Below are 27,094 nucleotides of genomic sequence, written 5' to 3' on the forward strand. Positions count from 1 at the left end.
TAAGAGCAGATGCAATAAATACTGCTCCAAGAGTCGCAGCCTTTGAGTCAGCCACAAGTTGCATAAAACAATCTGCCTGATGCCCTATCCAGATCACAGCTCCTGTCTTTTCCTTGGCACTATCCAGATGACAGCTCCTGATTTTCCCTTGGCCTTTATGACGTATGCACGGGCTGTGCTGAGCAGACAGCACGGAGCCTGTACCTGTGAGTTACACTCTGAAGCCTTCTCTCCAGAGAGGCCTATTTTTTTACGCCTGGAGTTTTAAGTGAGGCGGCTTCGAGTCGGTCAGCCGTCCAGGAGCTGCTGCTTTAAATCACATGACGCCTGATAGCGATCACAAAGAAAGACACAAAACAGCTGGGTGTTCGGCCTCAGCAGTAGCAAGTCCTGCTGTCTGCTACTGATCAAACAGAAGTGGACAGGAAGTGTGCTGCCGGTAAGTAATTTTTATCGGCGCCCACCTCAGACCCCGAATTACCGGTGCAACAACTACCGGTGGAACTACTAGTACAAGTCAAGGGGTAACGCTAGGTAGGAGGCTGGAGTCATTCGTTTCTTTTTGAAGCTTTTTTGCACCCTTTTATCTCAAGATCAATTTACATGTCCCCAATCGTCCTCCGACAAATACACTCTAGTAAAATGCTTGCGTATTAATTAATATTTTGTATATGACAATCCAAATTATGTGGCGAAGTTACATGGCAAAAACGCAAATCATGTGGCATATCCTCACTATTTTGCAAATGATGTTGAAAATTGTGTGGCAAATGCAGAACATCTATAATCTAAATTATGCGGTAAACACTGCATCCACATAATTGCATACATCTGCAGGCCTTAACTTTACACTGTTATGTCAGAAATGTCTTCAAGAGAGGTAAACAAAACCATATAATTCTAATTCCAGTCAGTGACCACCTCTAGCTGCATTTCGAAGAACAGCGTATTGAAGCTAACTATATAAGAATAACAAGTCATATAAAAATAGAAAACTGTATTGCCTTCTCGGAGTTGCGGTAATGGTGGTTTCTAAGGCCTCCTGGTGCTCCAATACGTTCTGGTTGAGTTGGCTCTATATCAACTGCAAGGCAAGAAAAAAAACAAAAAAAACAATCAGCAGCGACGAGAGTGGTGGTTGTGGGACAATTCAAACAGCGAAGTACCAGGGGGTGGGGAGACAGAGAGCATCAACGGTGGGAGGGCGGGAGAAAGCAACAATGAAGGGGAGAACACAAAAACAAAGTACTTCAATCAGAGCAGGATCAGAGGAAGCAAACTGGATTCATCCGTACTTGGTTCAAGCTCTAGGAATTCAGAAAGGAAGTGAAGCCCCCCTGAATTTACTATTGAAAACAAGCAAATCCAATCAAGCCAGCCAATGGTAAGTAACGGGGGCTGAAAGCCCATTTTGTGTATACAGTATCCTTTGCAAGCAAGAGCTAATGCGCAAACAGCACTTGCGCTGTCGCAGGTGCAGCATAAAATAGCTGAATGGAATTACATCAAATTTGGTTGGGGGGGGGCGGAAGGTATCTCGGCGGGAGGGCAGGCAATACAGAGGGTGTAGATGCCTTCCACTCTGCCCTCACCGGCAATAAACAAAGGCAGGGTTGGCCAAATCATGTCACTTAAAAAAAAAAAAACTTTCAGGGTGTATATATATATATATATGCTTATTCAAGTTAACTGTCCCAAAATAGGAAGTCATATATATATAAACGTCTAACCATGGCGGTAACCATTGGGTAGTTACAGTTAGGTGTTATGGTTAGGAGGCCATTTCCATAGGAAAAGCATTTTTGGTTTGTTTATAACCTTGGAGCCGTTTGACAAATGTTCACAAAATGTTCTAAACAAAAAAAAAAGTCTTGGCCATCTCAGCTCCTACCTAGAATGTTTCAGGGTAACCTGTCAAGCATGGACAGAGAGAAATGGGATCCCAAAAAGGGTTTCCCCTTTCATTTTTTCTTAGGAATATTAAACCGCAATTCCGCATAAACTGCTGAACCTAATTGCACCAGATTTTGCAGAAAGCTAGATCTTGGTTCAAAAATCTTGCTTTTTATGATTTGATGTAAACCCGCCCAGTAGTTTTTGAAAATGAAAGCTCAAAATGTATACCTATTCACACCACAGAGGTTCTGCAGACCCATCAGATCTGTCTTTTTAACATCTTTTTATTGTGGTTTGACAAAACTAACAGACAAAACTAACAGCAATAAGAACATCCCCCAATACAGAAGGCATGCGGGCAGGTTCTCATCCACCAGTAACATAACATCTTACTATTACCTGACTGGACCACCATTTGTTACTATAATGCCCAGATCTCTCCGGTGAGTATCGGAGCCATCAGATCTTGAGATAAGATCTGATTGCCTGCCACCACATAAAAAAAGATGTGATGGCGGCAATTTTAGGACTTAGGCACTCAATCCCTGGTCCTAAAAAAAGGTTAAAAAAATATAGGGAGGCAGGGTAGTGATATTGTGCCCCCTAGACCTCGTAGGGGAGTCCCAGAGGTGGTTCCCAGGGGCCAAAAACGTATATTTAAAAAAACAATACACTTTTACTGCTAATTCATGGAGAATTCTCAGGTCTGTGGTAAAATAAGGAAAAATAAATACTGTTTCCTGTCTGTTATAAATCTTAGCCTCTTGGGGTAGGCCAGAACCCACTGAGAGGGGGGAGGGGGACTGGACTGTTCCCACTGGAGTAAGGTCAAGACTGAGTTGCATATGGCTGGTTCCAAACTGAGGTAGCATCATGTGCAGGATGCCTGAGTGATTACCACTGGCTGAGATTAATTCAAGCGTTCCGTCCATCACTTTTTTGTATTCTTTAGTGTCCCGCCTGGGGTGGTGGGTAGGTGCATTCTTCTTTTTCAGGGCGGGGGCATGTGGACCCTTCCATGTGCCTTTTTCAGGCCCATGACTCATCCCCTGGGACTGCTTTACTTATTTTGGGGATGAGGTTACTGAGTCCCATCCCTGAGACTTTGTAGGCCCTGGAGACCCCATTCTTGGGGACCAAGATTTTGTTTTACTATGGAGAGGTGGTGTGCATCCAACTGCCCTGGGATGTGGAAAGACTCTGGAATCTCACCCCCTTGGTTGATTTTTAACTTTAGGGGAGGGCAACATGTGACCCAACTACCTAAACCTTACAAGGGCCCTGAGGATCCCATCCCTGGGGCCATATTTTTTCTAGGGGAGGAGGCATCAGGGCCCCTCCCTCAGCTGTAGAACGGCCCTAAGGATCCCATCTCTTGGGGCCAGATCCAAGACGTGTCTCTGGTTCCCTGCCTGTGTGAGTCCAGGCATACCCTGCCTTCACACTTCCAGCAGGAAACACAACTTCGCTTTTACCCGGGCACGAGTACAGATAGTGAGCCAGTTGCTGCCAGCAATACAAGGGTTGCTGGCAGGGGACCTGGCTGGGGGGGCATTGGGTCTCCCCAAACAATGCAAAGGTATGTGGGTTTCCTGGAAAAAGTGGTGTTCTACAACCAGTAGAGCACTGGCGCTCCCCTCGCGGCTCCCCAAAGAAATAAAGGCATATGTGTGCCATGGGTGGGTACAAGGGCACCCACCACAACAGAAAAGTGGCTGGCTCCTGTGTGGGGAGCTAGCAAGGGTCATGGGGACCCTGGGGCATCCCCCCGGCACCCAACAAAATGAAGGCATGTAGGTAGAATACCAAAAATAATTATTCATGGGTGGCTCCTCCATAATAGCGAAGGAGCGTAGCCACCCTGTTCAGTCAGGCAATGACAAATTTGTCACTGCCTAACTGAGCCATTGAAGTTTAGGGCGGGGAAGGCCATGACAGGTTGGAGAAATGGCACAGGCTCCATGTGCCTGACTGAGCATCAAACCAGCCCGCTCAGGCCAATCCAGATGCTGCTCTCATGCTTACTTTAGCATGAGAGCAGCACCTGGACTGCGAGCCTGTGCTTTCTGTCCTGGAGCCAGAAAGAGAGGAGCATCACGGAGGCAGCCGGCAGCCAGAGCATCGGAAATGTAAGGTTTAAAAAAAATTAATTTTAATCTCCCAAACCCCGGCAGTCCTCTCCCCATGCCCTGCCACCCTCGATTGGTGGCAGCCACCACTGGAATTATTATTATTCACTGCTCCTGCAAGAAGAGTGCCGTAATGCCATAGGGATGTTGAAAAATATAGTTTTTTCTTCCTGGTGGTGTGCCCCTAGAAGGAGCAGGGGCACTGCTAGCCTTTTTTAATGTTGTGGGGAGCTGCAGGGAAAGCAACAGCCCAGAGCAACATTAAAAAAACACATTAAGGACCTCATTATGACCAGGGTCATGGTCGAGATCGGACTGCCACCACAGAGGTGGTCCGACCGCGACATTTCAACTGTAGCACTGCCATTTTCAGCCATCCGATGGCCTGGCTGTGCTGGCAGTCCCAATCCACCAGGGCAACGCTGCAAGCAGCACTGCCCTGGGAATTACAACCCCTCGCTCCACCAGCGGTTTCACCGCCATGTAAAGGCTGGTGGAGGCAGGGTGCCAGGGGCCCCAGGAGGGCTCCCGCACTGCCCATGCACTTGGCATGGCCAGTATGGAGGCCCCCCTGGCCAGCCCCATCGCGCAAATCACTGTCTGCTTTTCAGACAGTGATTTGCGCAACGGGTGTTAGTGCACCAGAGGCACAACAGCATTGCTGCCGGCTATATTATGAGCCGGCCTCAATTTTGTTGTGCGTTTCCTGCTGGGCCAGCGGGCAAAAACTGTGTTTCCGCCCGCTGACCAAGCAGGAAACTCATAATAGGGCCAGCGTGAAGGAGACCGCACTGGCGGTCTCCTGACTGCGGGAGCTTGGCGGGTGGAAACTCATAAGTAGGCCCCAAGCCTCTTTGGTCATTGAATCCATGAACCCAGTAGAACTTACCATATGTTTTAAAAGTATTTGGAGCTGCGGATGTATGCTGTTCAGTTGCAGTGCAGGGCACTCTTGTTGTGGCTTTTAGGGCTGCATTTTGCAGCCAGTAAAATGTTTAAAAAAAGGACTTAAAAACATGTTGGGTCTTTTTTTAAATAAGGCTTTATTACTTAAAATATTTTATGACAATCACTTCTATCACGATCTGAAGTACAGGGGTTTGGATCCTTAGATAGAATAGACCACTCATACATACAATACAAATAAATTTATACCTCACATGACTATGCTTGTAGGCAATTAATTTCATGATCAAAATGACAACACAAAGTTAATTTACTTCAAAACTTAGTTAAGACAATTTCTCAAAGCATATTGTTAAAGTCATACACAGTAGTCTATTATTGAAACCATACTCATAAAATTCCTAATTTAATCAACACCTAGTGGAAACATAAATGAAATGCCCATGTGTGATATATAATGAACCAACACCAGCCGTCTTGTAAATGAACATGTAAAGAAATTTGGAAAAAATCAAAAGAAGTGCATGCAAAAAACTCAAATTTCAGATCCAATCTTTTTGAAGTCTTAAGTATGGTTACTGTCCATAATGTTTTTTTTCCGACCATATTATATCAATATCATGGAATGAAAAGGGGGCTATGGCAAAATTTATAGCAAGATGAACAAACCTTTTTAAACATGTCTCTTTTTTATTTGGCTTCCTTCTGATATTCTTTAAGCCAAGTAACACTATTTGAAAGTGTCAATGCATTTCAACCCACCATTTATGAGGTCTCCTCAGGACAAACAACTAGAAACTCTGTCGGGTGAAAGGTAAAAGGTATGCTATAACCTTTAGAGTATGTGAGCCACCCAGGTGAGTAGTGAGGAATTTGATTGCAAAAAGTACCTTAAGTAAAGCTGCCAGAATAGAGGTTACCGGAGAGGCTGTAATATAAAATCAGAATTTTTAAGTTGTTTCTACCTTATAGGTAAATCACTATCAAAGTGCAATTAGCTTCCAAATTGGAATGCACGGTCTCCAAATGTCTAGATGTAGGTGCCTGGTACATAGCACATATCATTGTGAATTGTTCTGGAAGAAAAAAATCTCCAGCTTAAACATATTCCTTACTAATCGTGTGGTGTATCACTATATTGTAATCACAAACTCCAAGGTGATCTTGTAACTCTTTATTCAATATCTACAATAGTTACTGCCCTTTTCTAACAACTTTTTCTTCCAACTGCTGTGTCTGTATTTCAACCTTGTCCATATTCCAACTTCTCCATTCTATTACAGAATCTCTGAGAAAAATTCCATTCCACATCACATTGCTACATTTCTCCCGCCCTTCCTGAGAAATGAAGAAAAGGAGAAAAGACAAAGAATGGAGAAAAAGAAAGAAGACAAAAAATTCAATAAGTGAACTGTATATGACAAATTTAACAATGTTCAAATAGTCATTGAGGTTTCCTTGACATTCTTCCAGATTTTCTAAGTAATTGTTCCATCTGTTGATCATCCAGTTGGATGTTTTCTTGCATATTAATTTTTGTTTTAAATTTCTTGAAGAAAGTTTTATTTCTAGTTACTGTTCTGTTGTCATCTTTTGACGTAACTGCTGTTTCTTGAACTCTGGTTACTCCCATGGATGAAATCTACTTTGTGATTTTCGTGTTTGCTTTTGTCTTACCAATACCAAATATTCTTGGTTTTGGATATTTCTTCTACGGTCTGGATGATATTTCGTTTTTCTTTCTTCTTCCTTGTCTTTTTGCAGTATTTCAGCATGATCCTTTGGTGGAATTGCTGGAAGATGTAGTAAGCATGTTTGTCTGGATTGTTCAAACATTAACTCTGGAGGACATTTTTAAGTTGATCCATGAGCAGTATTTCTGTAATCATGTAAAACTTGACATAAAGCTTGATTTATTGAGATTTGTGAAAGTTTTGCTTTCTGTAGCACCTTTTTTAATGGAGGCCATTAGACTTTCCACCATGAATAGGCTTGAGGGCACATTTGAGTTATTCTTCTATATACCATGTACTGTGTATCTTTCCCTTTCAATTGCTGTATTAGGCGCTCACATGTCAACATAAATCTTGATGTCTTCAGTATCTTTCTTTGGAACCACTACAATTGGTGATATCGAAGTTGTAGGGCCAGTGACTGGATCAATAATATACTGTTGAAGCAAACATTTTATCTCCTTTTCTACTTTTGCTTGTAAGTGTATTGAAACTCTTCTATGTGTTTGAGCCACTGGTTTTATTGCTTCATTAATATGTAGTGTAATCATTTTGGGGGTGATTCTCACCCTGGCGGGCGGCGGAGGCCGCCCGCCAGAGTTCCCCCCTCCAAAATACCGCTCCGCAGTCGAAAGACCGCTGAGGGTATTTTGGGTTTTGCACTGGGCTGGCGGGCGACCGCCAAAAGGCCGCCCGCCAGCCCAGTGCAAAACAGCCTTCCCACTAGGACGCCGGCTCAGAATTGAGCCGGCGGAGTGGGAAGGTGCGACGGGTGCAGTGGCACCCGTCGCGTATTTCAGTGTCTGCAAAGCAGACACTGAAATACAAAGTGGGGCCCTCTTACGGGGGCCCCTGCAGTGCCCATGCCATTGGCATGGGCACTGCAGGGGCCCCCAGGGGCCCCACGACACCCCATACCGCCATCCTGTTCGGGGTGTCAGAATCCCCATGGCGGCGCAGCGAGCTGCGCCGCCATGGAGGATTCTACAGGGCAGCGGAAAACCGGCGGGAGACCGCCGGTTTTCCCTTTCTGACCGCGGCTGAACCGCCGCGGTCAGAATGCCCTGCGGGGCACCGCCAGCTTGTTGGCGGTGCTCCCGCCAACCCTGGCCCCGGCGGTCCATGACCGCCGGGGTCAGAATGACCCCCTTTATCTTTTAACTTACCTAATCAATTTAATAAATCTGGATACTTTTTTAATATATGATTATCTGATGTCATGTTGCAGGTCATTGCTAAAAACAACATGACCTGAGCAGTGACGTTACATGGTGACGGTAAACATGGTCCCGGAACTTCACCTTTCACTAGTTATATCTCCATACTGCAATATAAGATCACATTTTCCCAAACAAGAAACATGATCGTTTGCTCCTCACTGAAATACACTGACATTTGATGGACTTAAAAGAGGCTGTTTTTCCATTTTTGTATAATCAGTAATACACATAATATTGTATGTCGCTCCACTGTCCATGACAAATGGAACTTTTTGAGAGCCAACTATTATATCAACAGAAGTTGTTTTCTTTGTATGTTCTCTTTTTTCATGTTAATTTGTTTGATATTTTCTATATGGACCCTCATTATGATTGTGGCGGTCTCAACACCACCACACTCGCAATGGCTGTCGGACTGCCGCAGACAGGGTGGTCCGACTGCCCCATTATGATTGTGGCAGAGCCGCCATGGTCAAACCGACGACACCTCCAGGCTGCAGCGAATTATGAACCGGCGTCAATTTTGTGGCGAGTGTTCCGCTGGGCCAATGGGCGAAAACGCTGTTTTCACCCGCTGGCCCAGCGGAATACTCCTAATATGGCGGGCAAAAGACCTCTGGGACTGGTGGTCTTTTGCCTGCAGCGGCTTCAACGATCCTAGAAAAGGACTGCAGAAGCGTAATGAGGCCCATAGTATTCCAGATTGTTTCACTTCTTCTTGTGAATCCTATTCTACACTTTACATTTGTCTGATGAATTTAGTAGTTCCTGTTTTGTTTTTATTATTTGACACATTCTTTTTATTCCAATTTCTCTTTTCTTTTTCTCAATTCTTTTTTGTCTTTCTTGAACTTACACACAACCGCAAAATGAGTGGGTTTTCCACACTCTCATTCCTCTTTGTTAAATTTTAGCAAATTCACAAAAAGTCACTAGTTTTCTTAGTCTTGTTACAAATGCATCTGTTGTCTCATCTGCTCTGTGAAAATCTGTATTAAAATTATATTTTTCAAAATCTAGGTTTCTTTGACACTGTCAAACTTCTCATTTAGACATTTCAATGGCCCTTTTTATATATTGGCCTGCTGCATCTGTGTCAGATTGTTTGGATATAGCAACACCTGATGCGAGGGTGTAACATTTTCAGCACTCATGCTTGCACTCACGCCCACGCACCAAACACAGGGCCAAGAAGGATTTCAGAATAAAATAACATATTTGGGGCCAGATGTATCAATCTTTACAAAAGCGACTACCTAATTGCGATTTTTAGCTAATCGCTATTAAGTAATCGCTATTGGAATGTATGAAACTCTATGACTTTCATACTGCGATTCACAAGGACTCGCAAATGGACCTACCTCATCAATATTCATGGGTTAGGCCACAATTTGCGAGCCATTACGAATGGCTACAATCCCAGGGATGGTGGCCTGCTGGGCTCAGCAGACCACCATGTCTGTGACTGCTTTTCAATAAAGCAGTCTTTTTTTTTTTTAAATGTAGCCCGTTTTCCTTAAAGGAAAACAGGATGCGTTTTAAAATGAAAAATGAAAAGTTTTCTTTTAATTTTTTTTACGAGTATGCAGTGGTCCGTGGGATAAGTAGTTCAGTTTTCCACTGTTCTAGCAGACCAAGGTGCAATAGAGTTGATAAAGATGACCAAAACATTAAAATTACTTCATAGGACACTAAAGTTGGGGCAAATACATTCATAAGCGGGATTTCTTTTTGAGAATAAAAAATGTAACGCTCCTCTCGCTGTTGGAGTTATTTCCTATGGCAAAGGGGGCATTTTATGTTTTTTACTGTACCTTAACACCAGGGTTTGCCTGTCGGTGATGAACAGTGAAAAACGGCTATATACCACCCATCCTAATTGGGCGGATGGACATATAGCCTATCCTCCAAAGGGCCCTACTCCGGCAGGCTGTCAGCAAAGTTTGGCCACATCAGTGACACAGCAGTCACCACCAAACTATGGACCTCTTGCATTTAAATCGGGTGGGCAGGCCCCTGGCAGGGAGGTAACTCCATTGTTGTTTAGGCAGAGTTCCCTTTCAGTTAACTATAACTGATGAATTGCAATATTTGGTTTAGTTAACAATGTACGTTTGCAACTGGTATTGTTACCTAACTATAATGACACTTGAACCTTTGTTTTGTTTAGTGCATTTCTAAATTTTTATTAATAACTGTCACTTTAACGTTTGGTTTTTCAGTGAATTGCAAAGTTTTTTTTTAATGTAAGTCACTATCAATCTATAAAAAAGCAAGCATATTGGTTGTGACAATGGGTCATTGTAATGTCAGTCAATAAACATTTAAATAAAGCATTCATAGTCATAACAATATTAAACAAGTGTGACTCTTTTTTTTCTCTACACTCCTCAAGCCACAAATTGCAACAGTAAGACCAACAATAAAGGGTTCCTGCTTTCCCAAGCTGAAAAGCAAAAGCTCCAGCTTTGGAAATGCTTAAAAAATGATCAACTTTTCCTTGTGTCATGTTGTATAGACCCCAGGAAACATAGGGTTAATTTGTATTAAGTATTTCTATAGGGCTGCTGTACTCCCTGCAGCCCCTCACAACACAATTCCGGTGGGGCCTCTGCCCAGACTGGGGCACAACCATGCATGAGCTCATAATGGGTATTATGTGGCAGGCTTCTGTGAAGCAATGAATAATAAATGAGCAGCTCCGGCCACTCAGTTATTATTCTTTTCCTGTTACTTTTGTGGGTGACATCCACAGCGTATGTTTTGTTGGGGGCAGTAGGGGGAATCCCAGGGCACCTACAGCATGTACTGGCTCCCCAGGCAGCATTCATTGTGGGTGTGGACAAGAGCCAGCCACTTTGTTTTTTGAGTGGGTGCCCTATATACCAAATATGTTAGGGGCTGAGAATAGAGCCCACAGTCCCCAAAGCCCCTGCCCAGCGAGCACAAATTGTGGGCACCGGCACAAGCTGGCCACTGTTTTTTGGTGGGTGCTCACCTAGAGCACCCACATATGCCATAGATGTTGGGGGCCACAGGGAAAGCATAGGGCCCCTGCAACCCATGCCAGCTCCCCGGACAGCACCCAAAATGGTACTGTCTGGAGCACTTCAATTTTTTGTTTTTGTGGATGCCCCGATGCCCACCCAAGGTTCCCACATTTTTTAAATAGGTTGGGAGCCATAGGTGGAGCGCCAGAGCACTGCATGCCTAATTTGGCTCCCTGACCTGCCCCCAAGAGCTGGCACAGGTTTGGTCCCACCCTGCTGGAGCAGATTCCCATTCAGCTTTTACAGCAGGGGCATACTTTTTTTTTCTGCCCTGCTCCTGCCAAGCAGGAGCATTACTGCTCCAGCTGGAGGCAGTAGTCATACTCACAGCCCTTGGTGATGGGGTCCACTGGCTGTAGTCTGGCTCGGGGAACAGGAATGCACACTTCACTCCCCTGAATTTTATATTCTGCCCTGGGGGATCGGGTCCCGGGCCTCCCTAAGGGTCAGGAAGGGGCAGCACATGATTCCCTTCACTAAATTTAAAATCAGCCCCAGGATATGGGGTTTGTAAGGCTCAGGGAGGGGAACGTTCCCCATACGTTAACATATAGGCCCTAGGTGATGGGCTCCCCAGGGCCTGTAACATCTTTGGGGAGGAGGCTGCACAAACCTCTTCCCCAAATACAGTCAACCCCTTGGGTCCTAGCCCACCTCGTGGGACTTACGTTTGAAAAGGATGGAAGCTTGCCTTCTTTATTGGTGGTACAGATCCATGTACGGTCAAAAGATCCAGAGTACCTAAACAAAAAAATAGTTTTTGGCCCAATGGTGGTATGGCCTCTGGAACCCCCACCAGGCTTGGAAGAGCAGGGTATCTTTACCCTGACCCCTAAATTTTTTTAAAGTTATTTTTACAGTACAAGGGACTGAGGCCCTCATTACGAGTGTGCCAGTTTCAAACCACCACACTTGCGATGGCGGTCGGACTGCCGCAGAAAGGGCAGTCCGACTGCCCTATTATGACCGTTGTAAATGTGCCACGGTCCGACTGCCGGCACTGGCAGGTTGCCACCTGTAGACAGCCTGGCGGTCTCATCGGTCGCAATCCGCCATGGCAGCGCTGCCCTGAGGATTACAAGTCCCCTTTCCACCACCCTTTGCATGGCTGTCTCAATGTTGTGGTGAGTTTTCCGCTGGGCCAGCGGGTGGAAACACTGTTTTCGCTTCCTGGCCCAGCAGAAAACTCCTAATAGGGCGGGCAGCATACTGCCAGCACTGGCGGCATGCTGTCTGCAGCGGCTTCAGCAGTCTTTTAAAAAGACCGCCGAAGTCGTAAAGAGGGCCTGAGTCTTCAAGTCCTAAAATGGCTGCCACCACATCTTTGTGATTATATCTATAGAACTGTCAGCACAGCAGATCCTCCAGTGCATGATATATACATAAATGTTGAACTTCATTTCTCAAAAACAACTGAACAGATTTACACTTAGTCGCAAAAAGCACATTTTCTGGACCAAGATCCGGCTTTCTGTCTTATTTGATGGAATTCCATTCAGTCATTTTCTGTATAGGTGTGTCTAATTTTCCTATGTTAAATTGCATGGGAAAATGCATTTTGAGACCACACTTTTTCTTGGTCCCCACTTGACAGACCACCCCGATACTTGCCCGGAAGAAGCTGAGATGGATAAATGTTTTTTGTTGGTAGTTTCGTGAAGGTTCAACAGACACCGACAAAGTTATGTGCAACCCAAAAAATCAATGTCCTATGGAAACATAGTCCTAACTACCCAAGCAGCATATATATATATAGAGAGAGAGAAAGTGTGTGCGCGCGCGTGCGTGCCCACTTGTGTTTAGCCCACCCAAAAACAATCATGTCTAGAGACCTCACTTTCATATTAAGCTGCACTTTGCAGTTAGGAGCCTGGGCACAGCTCTCTGTGGTTAGCTCATACTCCCTGAAAGTAAACATATGCCACTCCATTCAGAGAGGGCAATCTGAAAGTGCTCCAACTGTCTAAACAACAGCTTTTCTCAAAGCTCAGATCAGGTGACGACTTCGCGTGCAGAGGTTCGCCTGGGCCTCTGCTTCAGGACTGAGGAGCATGCCTTGCAAGGGGTCTGGTAAGAGAGGCTCATTAAGAAATGGGCTCCTCTTCCTGCACCGTTTGCTGTCGGACTGCTGCAGACACAAGCTCACTAGAAAAGACTGCATGCAGCCTGTGGTTTAATCCTGTCAAATGGCACATTTGTACAAATTGGCTAGGGTACGTGCCGGAAGCAGACCTGGAAAATGTGTTCATATCAGCCCCAATATTGTACTGAACGACTGAGCGCCGACCTCTGCAGTTTGAGAGGGGTGGCAATTGTAGTGTTGTCCATGATTTTTTTTAAATGAGACAAAACAGTTCCATTTACCACACAGTTTGAATTGAGCAATTCGTCTAGTCCGAAGTGCACATGATCTGGAAAAATGTTGCCACTCTCTGTGCAAGTAGGGTTGCCATCTGCCCGTTTTTTAAAAGCACCACCATTACTTTAACCCCTTAGCTGCTGTGCTTTCCCCACCCAAGACCCCCCACCCACACAGGCTGCCCTCTTTTTTTGGCTATTTGAGGCAGTTCACGCTTAGTGCTCCATAACTATTTTTGTACATAAGATATCCATGCTAAATTTGCATCCTTTTTTCCAACAACGTGGGGGTACTAAAGGAACTCAGGGTTGTGGATTCCCCTGGAGGAGACTGAGAAAATGGGGAAAAATATAGCAAAATGTTGAGTTTTTTTAGAAAAATAGGGAAAAGGTGCTCCCGATAAAATTATCTGTTCTTTCCCTAAAAAAGGCATTGACAAACGGTTTGCTGTACTAAATTCACTATCTTCCCAGCTTCCAAGAACATGCAGAACTGAATCAAAAAAACAAATTTTGCATCACTACAGTTTTGTCATTTTTCTAAGAAGAGCTCATTTTTCCAGTTCTTGTGCTTTCAAACTACTTCCAGTTTCTGGTGGAAACCAGTGTGAAACCCATATACATTAAAAAAAACTTAAACAAAATTCCAAATTCGGTCAGGGGCCATAGGTGTGGATCCCTCAAGGTTTCTCCAAGGAAAATAACGGTTGAAATAAAGAATTAATGAAAATGAGTACGAAAAAACAGCAATTTGTGACAACATTTTCATCTGTAATGTTTAGTCATAATGGCTGATTTACAAAAGCAATATGCCATTATGTCAGCTATACCCTTCTGGTTGTGGGGATATATGTAGGTTCTTCAAAAACCCAAGGTTCCCAGGGTCAACAACTGAGCTGCACCGTACAATGGTTTTTCATTGAGTACTGAGTGTCTACCAATTGATATAGCGAAAAAGGCACAAGCTATGGAGTTTAGGAGCAGTGGTTATTTGTGCCTCTCTGAGTTTGTGGGCACCTGTACTAATGTATGATTTAGAAGGTATTTTTCAAAATGTCTTCTTTCTTATACACTGGCTTACATTTGAAAGGCACAAATGCGGCAAACTCCAACTGGTAATAACAGATGTTCTACTATTACATGCTCTTACAAGTCTTCCAATAAAAATGATGACTCACTTGTGTGGGAGAGCTTGGTGCCTGCACCAGGAAACAGCCCAAAATGCAACATAGACGCATCACATTTTTTCACCAAAAACAGACTCTTTTTTCCAATATGGGTAGCTCTAGATGTTGGACACTAGCTCAGTCAACACCTAGAGAAACCTAGCCAACCTGTACAGATTTGAAAACTAGATACCTAGGGGTATCCAGGGTGGAGTTTTTGAACCAGAATCCCTTGCATACCTCAGACTGAAAAAAACTAATTTTCTTCACATTTCTGTGATGCAAAGTTCTGGAGTCTGAGAAGAGCAAAACACTTTCTTCCATCCTTCTGGCATTTCCCCAAGCCCCCCAATAAAAATGGCACCTCACTTGTGTGGGAAGGCCTAGTTCCCGCAGTATCAAACTGCCCAAAACGCAACATTGACGCATCACATTTTTCCACCAAAAACAGACCCTTTTTTCCAACATGGGTAGCTCTTGATTTTGGACCCTAGCTCAACAGGCACCTATGGAAACCTAGCCAACCTATACATTTTTGAAAACTAGATACTCAGGGGTATCCAGGGTGGGCTGACTAGCATGGTTTCAACAGTTCTTTAGCCACAATCCTTTGCAAACCTCAAACTTTGACAAAAAAAAACAAATTTTTCTCGCATTTCTGGGATGGAAAGTTCTGGAATCTGCATAGCACCACAAACTTCCGTCCACCTGGCATTCTCCCACGTATCCAAATAAAAATGGTATCTCACTGTTGTGGGTAGGCCTAGTGCCCGTGACAGAAACTAATCAAGCTCTGGTAAAGTCTCCAACAATTGGTTTAAGCCATTCCTGTAGCAAGCACTAGGTACAGCCACACAGGCGGGGCAGCAATTTTATCATCACAGCTGGGGTAATGCCGAGTAGTAGGAATTTTGTGGACTCCAGCAGATTCCGGAATTTTCTACCACAGAAATGGAAGGCAAATATGTGATTTCAGTCAGAGTTTGAGGCTTTTAGAGCATTGTGGGGTTCACACAAGGCACACCATGCTGGACTCCCATGGTTGTCTAGTTTTCACAAATGTCTGTGGTGTGTAGTTTTGCTCAGGTGGGGCCACAGCACGGCCCCAAATACTGCACCTACCCCGACAGCTTATCTATCAACATAGCTATTTATGGCTTTTTGTATCCTTTTCTTTTGGTCCATCCACACAAGTGCAGTACCGTACTTATCGGGGTGGTGGGAACTCAGGGTGGTAGGAAACCTGTGTCTCAATGCAGATTTAATCTCTTTCCATCACAGAAATGTGAAGAAAATTTATGTTTCTTACCAAAGTTTGACGTTTGCAGGAGCTGCAGGGGAATATTACCTGGTGAGAGCCACACAAGTCATGCACTCCTGAAGTCCCCTGGTTGTCTAGTTTTTAAAAATTTGCAGGTTTGCCTAGGTGCAGCTGATCTATGGCCAAAATCCACAGCAACTCATAATGCAAAAAAAAACAACAACCACCATAGATATATCTGGTACTAGTTTTTTAAAGTTAATCCACCACTTACACTGGTTGATTTTTAGCATCTCCAGAAATGTTGGCTTCAAAGCGCAAATAATCAAAGTATCTGGATTCTGAAACCAAGACTTCTGAAGGTGAGCTAAAAAAGCTATGTCAAGGCACTAACTGCTTTATGGTCCATTCACATGCTATTCACACACCACACACAAGATTTTCATACCGGCGGCCGCGGCCCGATCAGTGCACTCACATCAACATACAGCCGCAATGCAAGTGCCCATCACATTCCTACGCCACAGGAATGAATCAGTTTGACTACATTTGACCACCTGTCAAGTAAACGCATACTTCTTTCTGAACATTGCTGAACAGATGCAATAGTGAAGCTTTACTAATGGTTCCCATGACAGCCATGTGAGGCTCAGGAAGACATGTCCTACATGCATCTTTCGTGCACTCACTGTAGTAAATCCAACTCCTTCCAGTTTGTGGATGCAAGCTGGGGGTATCCAAGTATGCCTTTGAGGGGTAATTCCTCGAATTGAGTGAGCATATCTATCTTTGCAACTTAGACAAACATGTTGGGTAATACTGCCGAAGTTCCCTAGAGAGAACGTCATAAGATATGAAGAAACCAACGCAGTATCCCTGTGAAAGCACAGGAACCCTAAGCTTTTCTCACCTGTTCATGTCTCTGTCTTCACCAGAGTCCTGACAGATCCTGAGTACTTGCCAAGTGAACCCATACTAATGCCTTCCATTCCTAGCTACTTGAAGCTCAAGAAAAAGTGTATTTCATGCACCTTTAGCTCACTTACTGTGCTAAATCCATCTCCTTCTAGTTTGTGGATGCAAGTTGGGAGTGTCTGAGTATGCCTTCCGATGCCTCATTCCTCAAACTTAGCAAGCATATCTACAGTTGAAACTAAGGAAAACATGCTGGGAAATCCTGTCTTAGTTCCCTAAAGTAATAAGCTAAAAAAATGTCCTATGGGACTCATTCACCAACACTTCTAAATTTGCTTTGAAAGTGTGAAAACTCAGTTAATACCTTGTGTCATACCCAATGTTATTGAAAAAGGGTTCAGGACACAATATCTTGTATGAGTATTGTTATTACATCTTATACTAAAGATGTGAAAACAGTCAGGGCCGGCTTTAGGACTGGTGGTGCCCTATGCAACAGTTTATTGTGGCGCCCCCGACCCCATGACCTCCTCCTCGGTTTCACTCACTCCTACCCAGCAAATGTGCCTCTCCTCTCTCCATCACTCCCCTTTCACATAAATTCATGTGTTTTAAAGCACTTGTAAAGGCTGGCTTTACTAATCCAGCTAGCCACATAAAATATAGGGGCATATTTAAGAGTCCCTAGCGCCATTCTAACGCCACATTAGTGTCATTTTTTTACGCTAATGTGGCGTTAGAAGGCCAAAAACGCAGTGCCATATTTACAAAGTGGCGCAATGCATGCATTGTGCCACTTTGTATCCCTTTGCGCTACATTTTGCCTGCGCCAGGCATAGTGTATGCAATGGTGGCAATCCCCCATTAGGGAGGGCCAAAAAAATGGCGCAAAGAAATCTGACAGATTTATCTTGCTGTTTTTTTTAGGCACTTTTAACGCCTGCTCAGAGCAGGCATTAAAAGGAGGCGTCTGTTGGTTACAATGCGCCTCTGGGTGCTTTGCAAGATTAGCATCAACATTTTTTACGCTAATCCTGCAAATCGCCGGACTCGTGTAAAAAATTCTGACACCAGTCCCCTAACTACCGCTAATTTGCGCCATATTTTAAATACAGCGCACACATGGTGGCGTTAGAGGAGCACTAAGGGGCACAAGAAAAGTGGTGCCGCACTGTGTGCAGCACCACTTTTTTCAAATATGCCCCTTAGGGGCATTTTTAAGAGCCCCTAGTGCGATTCTAACGCCACACAATAGTGTATTTTTTTAAGCTAATGTGGCATTAGAAGGCCAAAAATGCTGCTCCATATTTACAAAGTGGGGCAATGCATGCATTGCGCCACTTTGTAACCTTTCGTGCTACATTATGTCTGTGCTGGGCATAATGTATGCAAAGGGGGCATCTCTTTGTTGAGGGGGAGGGGGGCAAAAAAATGGTGCAAAGAAATCTGACAGATTTCTTTGCGTCATTGTTTTCCAGCACTTTCCAGCACGTTTAATGTCTGCTCATAGCAGGCATTAAAAGGAGGCTTCCATTGGTCGCAATGGGCCTCTGGGTTTTTTGCAGGATTAGCTTCAACATTTTTTATGCTAATCCTGCAAAGCGCCGGTCTAGCATAAAAAATTCTGACGCTAGTCCCCAAACTACCGCCATGGTGCACGGTATTTTAAATATGACGCACACATGGCGGCGTGAGAGGGAGTGCTAAAGGGCGCAAGAAAAGTGGCACAGCAATGTGAGCAGTGCCACTTTTTTCAAATATGCCCCATAGGGCAGTGCTTAATTTGTAAATGAAAAGGTGCTGGTGCCACGGCACCCCTCTTAAACATGCGGCTGCTGCAATTAAATGTGTGAACATGGTATAAGAGGCAGCGTAATCCCAAAGCCATCTCGGGCCTCTTCAATCTATTTACAGGCACTCCCTGCCCCTTCAACTCACTCTTGCAGATTTCTGCTTTTTCCCATTGTGATGCTTTTTCGTTTTTCTCTTCCTCCATCTTTCCCATATGTGTCTTTTTCTCGCAGTAAATGCTTGAGGCACAAAAATAAGTGCTAGTGCTCTGCACCAGAAACAACAAGCATTAATTAAGCACTGTTATAGGGGTATATTTAAGAGCCTCTAGTGCCACTCTAACACCACATTAGTGTCATTTTTATTTACACTAATGGGGCGTTAGACGGCCAAAAACACTGTGCCATATATGCAAAGAGGCACAATGCATGCATTGCGACACTTTGTAATCTTTTGCACTACATTATGGCTGCACCAGGCATAATGGATGCAAAGGGGGCATTCCCACCGTTAGGGGAGTCAAAATAATGACGCAAAGAAATCTGTTAGATTTCTTTGCGTCATTTTTTTCCGGCACTTTTAATGCTTGCTCAGAGAATGCATTAAAAGGAGGCATCCATTGGTTACAATTGGCCTCTGGATGCATTGCAAGATTAGCGTCAAAATTTACGCTAATCCTGCAAAGTGCCAGACTAGCGTAAAAATTCTGATGCTAGTCCCTTAACTACCGCCAGGGTGCACCATATTTTAAATATGACACACAGATGGTGGCATTGGGGGGGGGGTGCTAAGGGGTGCATGAAAAATGGCGCTGCACTGTGTGCAGCACCACTTTTCATAAATATGCCCCATAGTTCTGTTTTTTGCAGCAGGCCTTTTAACCCTCTATGCTACTTTATGTTGAGTCAAAGCTGCCACTAGGCAAAACTCCCATCTTTCTCTCTAGCAGGAACATTAATCACAAGAGGTATCTTGACATTTTAATTGTTTCTTGAAGGCTAAACGCACAAGGAACTTTTAAGCAGGTGCTTTTAAATAGCAAGTTTCGGAAGTTATAGATAAACGCAGCGCCCCCCAGAGGTCGCTTGCACCTCCCAAAAGCCAGCCCTGAAAACAGTAATCGTACAGGTTATTGTTTCCCATACCATTTTTCGAAAACATTGGTTTTACTGATTTTGCACAATTTCAAAGCAGGTAGAAATGTTAGTGCATAAGTCCCACTGGAAATCTATTTGACTTAATAAACGTATTCTGGTTCTTGTGGGCAATCAGGGTGGTCCTTGTGTAGTATAGATAAGTTCCCTAAAAAACACTTCAAAATCCAGCAGAGCCTTTAAAATGTTGCCACACAGGGTACCCGGTGACAACGTGGCATATGTTCTATCCACCATTATGTGCAGTGTTGGGACTATAATGCACTTATCAGTCAGCAAACAGAACACTCACCATGTTCTGACACTGGAAAAAGGTGTTGAGCAGGCCATAAGGAAGTCTCTGATTTCCTCAAGTAGAGGAACTAAAATTCTGTGACTGTTTAAGCAGTTGCCCATGGAAGGTAGGTATCCATGGACAGCCATTGATATGTTTATCCAAGCGCAGCTCCACCTCAGTCAATTCCCCAGTACTTGACTTTTGTATGATACAACATAAAGCAAGTAGGAAAACGCAGGGCTGGCTGAGATGGGCACTGGGGACAGTAAACATGACTCTCCTGCCTCTTTCTGTGCTTAGAATACACTTTACAACAACAGCATGGTCAAGCCTTTTTAGGTGCTTCAGGAATATGACGAGCAAAGTGTTGCTCCTACAGTCTTGCAACATTTTCCAGAACATATGAAGTGGAGGCTGCTGCTTCTGTACCAGTAAGACTTTCAGTGGCGGACAAATGAAAGTAAAGGAAAGACATGAGTCTTCCTGTGCTTGTCTGACGATAAACAACATACGCATTGTATCCTACAAGGCTTCCGATAAAAATGATCAGGTGGGTAAACAGTTTTTTGTACCAAGTGTTAGTTTTACGATTCTCATTGAATGGCTGAAGAACCTGGCGGTTTCATCCACTCAGTCCATATATTTGTTGTAATCAAGTATACAGATGGGCTTGTAAACTTTGGCCATCTGACCCCAAACCGTGACGGAGGAAGTGCTTTCATCATGAACTGTAGAGAGCACGTACACATCACACCTATCAGAGCACTTGACTGCGAGCAGTTCATTGGAATGCAAAGCAGTTTTCTGGGATTTCTGGAGATTCTTACAAACAAACACTCGCTGGAATCCTTTACAGCAACAATGAACTGTATTGCAAGTCACAGTACCAGCTTTGTGTTGCTCACTGAAGAGCTCTACTCCTGTATAGAAATTGTCCACATAAAGGTTATAACCTTTGTGAAGGACTGTCAGGACAAACTCCCATTCAAACTTTTCTGTGACTACTAGAGTGTGGGGGGGGGGGGGGCAACCTACAAGGTTTAGAATGGAGTCCTTCCCTGTATACACTCTCAAGCTATATATATAACCGGTAGAGCTCTCTAACAGCATGTACAGTTTGATGCTATAGCAAGCTCTTTTGCTCACAATGAACTGCCTGAACAGCAGCTGCCCTTTGTACAGGATCAAGTACTCATTGATGTCTATATTCTTTCCAGGAGTTTAAACCCCTGAAAACCCAGCAGGCAAATATTCCACGACAGGTCAAATTTTGAACAACCTGTCATGGTCTGAATGGTCCGGCCAATGGAGCAGAATTGTCATTGAAACACAGCATGCACTGCAATAGCAAAAAATTATCTCTGCTCATGTATGGTGTGAAGATGGGGGGGCTACCCAATCCGTGTGAATAGACCAGTACGACTTCAAGGTTGGTTCTTCAATAATCCCATTTTGAGCGTAAGACTCAAAAATATCTCCAACTCCTCAAGCGAAGTGGGAGTCCAGTGGTGTGCCTTAGAACAAGGCCCTAGAGTTCCTCCATGATCCCTCAGAAATTGATTAGCATGCACATTTGTTTGCTGTACAATTTGGTCAAGGAAGTCAGCATCCAAAAAGAGGGGGACATAGTCAATTGGCAAAAGTTGGCTGTATTGAATTTACATCCAGCATCAGCAGTGAAAGGCAGAATATGCGAATGAACTAAATTGGGAAGGGGCTGCCAAGAGAGAGCTCTGTCTGTGCTTGCTGCTGCATGTGCCTGCTCTCTGGGTTAGTCTAATCCTGCTACGCTTGCTCTGATGCAGACTGTGCTTGCACAGGGAGTGCAGGACTGCCATCACCATGGCCCTAAGAATTGCTGGAAGATGATTTGTTGGATGGGACTCTACTGACCGAAAAATCACTTCCAGATTCTGCTTCCTCTCCTTCAGGTGCTGTCTCAGACTCTGCTGTCTGTCTCTGATCCTGCCTCAGAGCTATCCTCCATAACCTGAGTTAGGGCTTGGGCAGCAGTTATCCACTGTGATGCCATCTCTGCTACTGGTTAAAACTGTCCTTCTAAAACACTATCTTACATAAAAGGCAGATTTGTTGTTCAAAAAAGTCAGTGGGAGATGTGTGCAACAGTAAATAAAGACAAAGGGCCTGATTACAACTTTGGAGGAGGGTGTTAATCCGTCCCAAATGTGACGGATATCCTGCCCACCGTATTCCGAGTTCCATAGGATATAATGGACTCGTAATACGGCGGGTGGTTTATCCTTCACATTTGGGACGGATTAACACCCTCCCCCAAAGTTGTAATCAGGCCCAAAGTCACCTCACCTTATCGTCTTTCCTAAATCTGCAGGTACTCCAAAGGCACTAAAAAAGGACAAAAAAGACACAGTATTACTTCATCTCGCCACATACCCATCATAACAGAACTTAGCTCTTACAGTGCCAAGTGTGAGATTCTGCCTCTCCCCAGTATTTATGTTTTTTAAAAGGAGCCCACTGATGCAAGCACCGGAGGATCCTTTAAGACCTCTCTGGTGTCGGCCAGTGGCCGATAGATGCACCACGGATGGTGTGCATGTGATGGCCATTGGCCAACCCATGCACTCAAGGGGTTAATGTTTCAGCTGTACAAAAATAAACAAAATCACCGAAAACTGGTATTTTTAGCCCTTTTCTGTACATAATTCAAATAACAAATATAAAGTACTTTAAAATGTGTTTTATAGCTGTGTTAATGCTCTTTGACTAAACATTAACGCAAACAAAGGTAGAAAAGTCATGTTACAAATGAATACATATGTTTTTTTAATTACCATATGGAATCCTGACCAGTCTTTTACAGATTCTCAAAAGAACAACAAATGGATAGTAGTTTTTCTTGGAAAGATGGCAACCCTATGAGTAAGAGAGGCGATGGCTGAAGTAGACTTACCCAATGCCTCCTGCTTTATGCTGCAGTGGGCAGATTCCAAAATATATTTGACAGCTGAGCAGACTAATGAATCAAGACAGGGCACCTAAACCCATCTTGCTATGTATTTTATGTCTATATTGTTTTTATTAGGTGTGGCCTTTAGTTGTCTCGCCAGACTATTGTTTTTTAGAAATACTGATACATCTGATACATAATATAATAAAGATATGTAGAAGGGCTTTTGGTCAGTGGGCCTCATTTCGTGGTATGTAAACTTTTGCTTACACTCACCACAGCACACAGCCCATGTTATCCACTGGCTCCCTTCGCATAAGTGACTGCACAAGCCTGGGCACATTGTTCACATCTGTCTAAAGAATAGTTCTGATCCCTTCAGTAATAAAGCTAGTTCGAAATGTTTTTTTTAAATTTACATCTTAACTTTAAATAACCACTTAATTTTGCCTGCAATTCCGGTGCTCGGTTATATGGTGATTTATTTTCCACCTCCTATAAAATGTGGAAGTGAAATTATAACATAAAAGTGGCCAGCGGTTTGACTACTCGATCAGTTTATTAGTTTTTATTTCTTCTTGTTTCCTTCACAAACAATAAAAATAAAACTCATGCTACAACTGAAAGACTTGTTATTTCTAAACCAGCACCAGTAAAATTCCACATTAGTGAATGTTGTTTTAAAATTCACATTTTATAAGCAAAACATGAATTCTAACATATGGCGGCCATGTGTAGGTGGCAGCATTTTTATGTGTATTTTTGTGGGATATGCTTCCGCTAAAAAGTTAAAAAAACATAACAATCATCACCAGCATGCCCAGGACAGGCGTTTTGATTTTGCCAGTGATTGTTACATGGGGCTATCAAAACAACTAAAGCTGTCTGTAGGCCATACCCAACAGGCACTAGCAAGCCATTAGGGCTCACCTACGACAGATATTGGTTTTGCCAGTGTTTTGTAATCATTCTGTACTGCACCACAGATTCTTTGCAGTGTGGGTAAAACTAGTTTAAGAAAGTGCTATGACGCAGCCAGGGTTAATGTACATATTTTTAATAAAATTGCATTAGTGTTGGATGCATCATATTTTTTTTTACTGTTATTATAATTGTTATCATTATTTTTAGCCATGCTGCACAGGGGTCACACTGCTAAACAGCATGACTACAAATCATTGCCAAATTTGACAATACCCATGCAGTAGAGCATGAACATAGGGCAATGCAGAGCCAGTAGTTCCAAATGTGAGACTTATTGGCTTTGCAGTGGTTGTTAGGCCTCAACATAACACAAATGTGATTCTGAGCAAATCAGTTAATCTCTACATGTGTGAAAAAGAAAAAAAAGTATGACATTTGGCAAAATATCCTCTCACATAAATATAGCAACTGCGCTTATGTCCAGGTCTTAGTGAAAACACATTTGGAAGCAAATAACATCTGTTGACACAATAAAATCAGATAACATCTGTTGTCACAATAAAATCCATTTCAAAGAAGGGAAGGGCTTTTTTGAAGTGTGTGTGACACAGTAAAACAGCTACAAATGGTAAGAGGTTCAACAAGGATGACAGAAGAATTAAAAATAAAAGTAGTACCTCAGTCACATCAGCAGAAGGACAGCAATCAAGCTGAAGCAATCCGTACTTGGTCCATGCTCCAGCAGAAAGAAGAGGAAGTGAAGGCAGCATATTCTGGCCAATTAGAAGGCTGTGAATAAGAGTGACAGGGAAGCCAATGAATGATAAGCAATAGGCAGGATGCAAACCCCCTGCTGTATACAATACCTCTCGCAAGCGAAAGTGTATGCAGTTCATACGCTGTTGCAGGCGAGATCTAAAAGGGGCAGTGCATGTTTGCCTCCCTTGGTGATTACTGTGACCCTTCTTGTGTTGCCACCTCAAATATGGTTGTTTATATGTCTGTACAGCATTATATAAATTTACAAATGTTCAGTTGTGTAGAAAATGAGAACAGTTACCAGAGGCGAAGAAGGACTGTGTTGCATTTTAATGTACAGCTGTCACTTCTTGTGAGACTGACCACTCTCTCTCTGTGCATGCAGATTCACGCTCTGGCAGAAGCAGCTAGAATTGTCCATGATGACTTTAAGGTGATCCTAGATTGGTGTGGTCATGTGAAGAATGTGTGCAGCTTTATACTATTGTAATACAGGGGATTTTCCAATCCCTGTGTAAAAACCCGCCTCGAATTTATTCATAACAGGGGACTTGTGACACGCTCAGTCACCGATTATAAAGAAATGACAAAGCTGCTCAGCTGTAATAACTTATTACAGTTGAGTTCTGAGGTCACAATGATTGCTGCCAGAGCCAGCAACCAATAAGAAAGGCAGCTGAGGTCACGGAGCATATTTAAACATCTGTTTAAAGGATAAAAAAGAAATGTGTCTTTTCTTTCTTCTGATCGACTTTCTAGTTCCACAGGGGAAAGCAAAAAGGAGATATTTATGGCAACATGTTTTTCGCGCTCCTAAGGTAATTATAGAAAAGTTGGAATATTTCTGCACATTCCATGCTACTGCAATTAAAAATAAATAACTGACTTGTACTGAACTGATTCCAATATCTTTTGGAAACACATATGTAACAGCTCTCTCTTTCATATGAAACAGCCACACATCATAGCCGTACAAAGGAACTCAGCCTCCTGCCTGGTGAATTGCAGACCTCCTTGCTTACTTCCAATAACTACCCTTATGATGTAGATATATCTCAGTAGTATCAAGACTAGCTCTCTGCCTTCTCCTCAAAGCTGCCAGACCTCTTCAAATTGTGAAGTGCCCACGCTGGCTCTCGGCCCTCTCCTTCCAGGTGACACGTCTGTAAACAGTGCGCATGCTGGCCCCCCTCCTGTCGTCGTGAGGGTGCGGTCTTCTCCTAACACTGCACAGTACACATTGGACCTCTGCTGCGCATGGTCGGCTCCTTTAAGTACTGCAGTGCTCAACCACGCTTCTCTATCCGCTACAGCACTCACCAGCACTGGCCTGTGCCCAGGACTACAGTGCCAGTTCCATTTATTCACTGTGGTACCCACACAGGCCAGATTATGAGCAGACCAGAGTTCCTTCAGGTGCTGCATAGTTCACTCACATTCATTTATATAGTGCAGTGCTCACCCACAGCACAGTGCCCCCCGGTCCGAGTGGCCTGGACCCGTAAGACACTGCATTGCCCACATTTGCACTCTGTAACACGGGCCCTCTGCCCCATCACAGCTCCCACCAGACCCCTTTAGAGGCGCAGTGCATATACTAGCCATCTTTTACGGATGCTGTGTCCCTGCATGTGCTTCAGAGCTCATCCACCATGACACCCTGCACTCCATTACAGCTACACAGCATCGGGGACCAGGGTGACCTACAGTGTCGCTGTCGATCTACTTACTACTCAGGGCTTCTTACCTCCCACCCCTTGGTAAAGCCATTTCTGTATTATTGACTCCCAGCAATCCTTCTCAGAATATCAGGGCCGCAAAGGTGGTGGGTGGGTAGGGCTTGCAGGTGACCTTGGTCTGTACTGGGAGAGAGATCATCTTTCAGGGCTGACAGCAGCAGCCTGTGAGTAAACATCACTTCCCCTCCCAGCACAGCTGCAGCAGTTTGTGCGTATGTGTAAAGAAGGACAGCGCTGCCATCTGCTGGTAGTTTCCTGGTAGTGCAGCTTGTTCTGTATTTCAGCGACATGCATGTATGTATCTTTTATTCAAGATAAAACATTGCCAAAACAAATCACACCGATTATTATTATCTCACTACAAATATGTGGTGCATATTCTGATCTATACTGGGAATGCCAGCTGCACGAGCTCCAAAACAACTTTAAGAGAATCAAATGCATAGAACGCAAAATACAAAGTATATTTTTGTTAGCCTTTGGGAATTATTGACAAAGAGGGGGTGAGATACAATAAGTGTGTGTGTGGGGCGGTGTGGAGTCGTTAGGGGAACTGGGGGTGTTAAAAACCTTCTGGATTCTCTTCAGATACTTTAAGACTGGTGAGATGCGCGCACTTATGGTAATTCCCCTTACTCCAGCTAAACCGACTCCAGTCCTGACGGGTTCACCTATAATTCATTGTTTTCAGGTGTGTTAGTCTCATCAGGTTAATGAAACCAAAGCAAGACTCCAACACCCAGAATGCATTAGGGGATCACATGAACGTACACGACCAGCATTACCTCCCGTCCCTCCCTCGCCTTCCCTTTAGATCAATGAGGCCTCCCGCCTCCCCCTAGACCCTCCCCTCCCCTTTTAAACCTCCCTCCACCCTTATCTCCTCC

General features: G+C 43.9%; 1 long non-coding RNA gene across 1 annotated transcript; it reads right to left on the bottom strand.

The window, feature by feature from the left end:
• Nucleotides 1–702: 702 nt before the first annotated feature.
• LOC138260750 (uncharacterized) lies at nt 703–26,355 on the bottom strand. The gene is made up of 3 exons (XR_011198960.1): nt 26,216–26,355; nt 24,387–24,498; nt 703–1,084 (listed from the first exon to the last, which is right to left on the bottom strand). It is a non-coding gene; the product is annotated as an uncharacterized lncRNA (long non-coding RNA).
• Between the last annotated feature and the right edge of the window lie 739 nt (nt 26,356–27,094).

Source organism: Pleurodeles waltl, chromosome 10 (assembly GCF_031143425.1).
Source record: "Pleurodeles waltl isolate 20211129_DDA chromosome 10, aPleWal1.hap1.20221129, whole genome shotgun sequence".
NCBI classification, from domain to species: Eukaryota; Metazoa; Chordata; class Amphibia; order Caudata; family Salamandridae; genus Pleurodeles; species Pleurodeles waltl.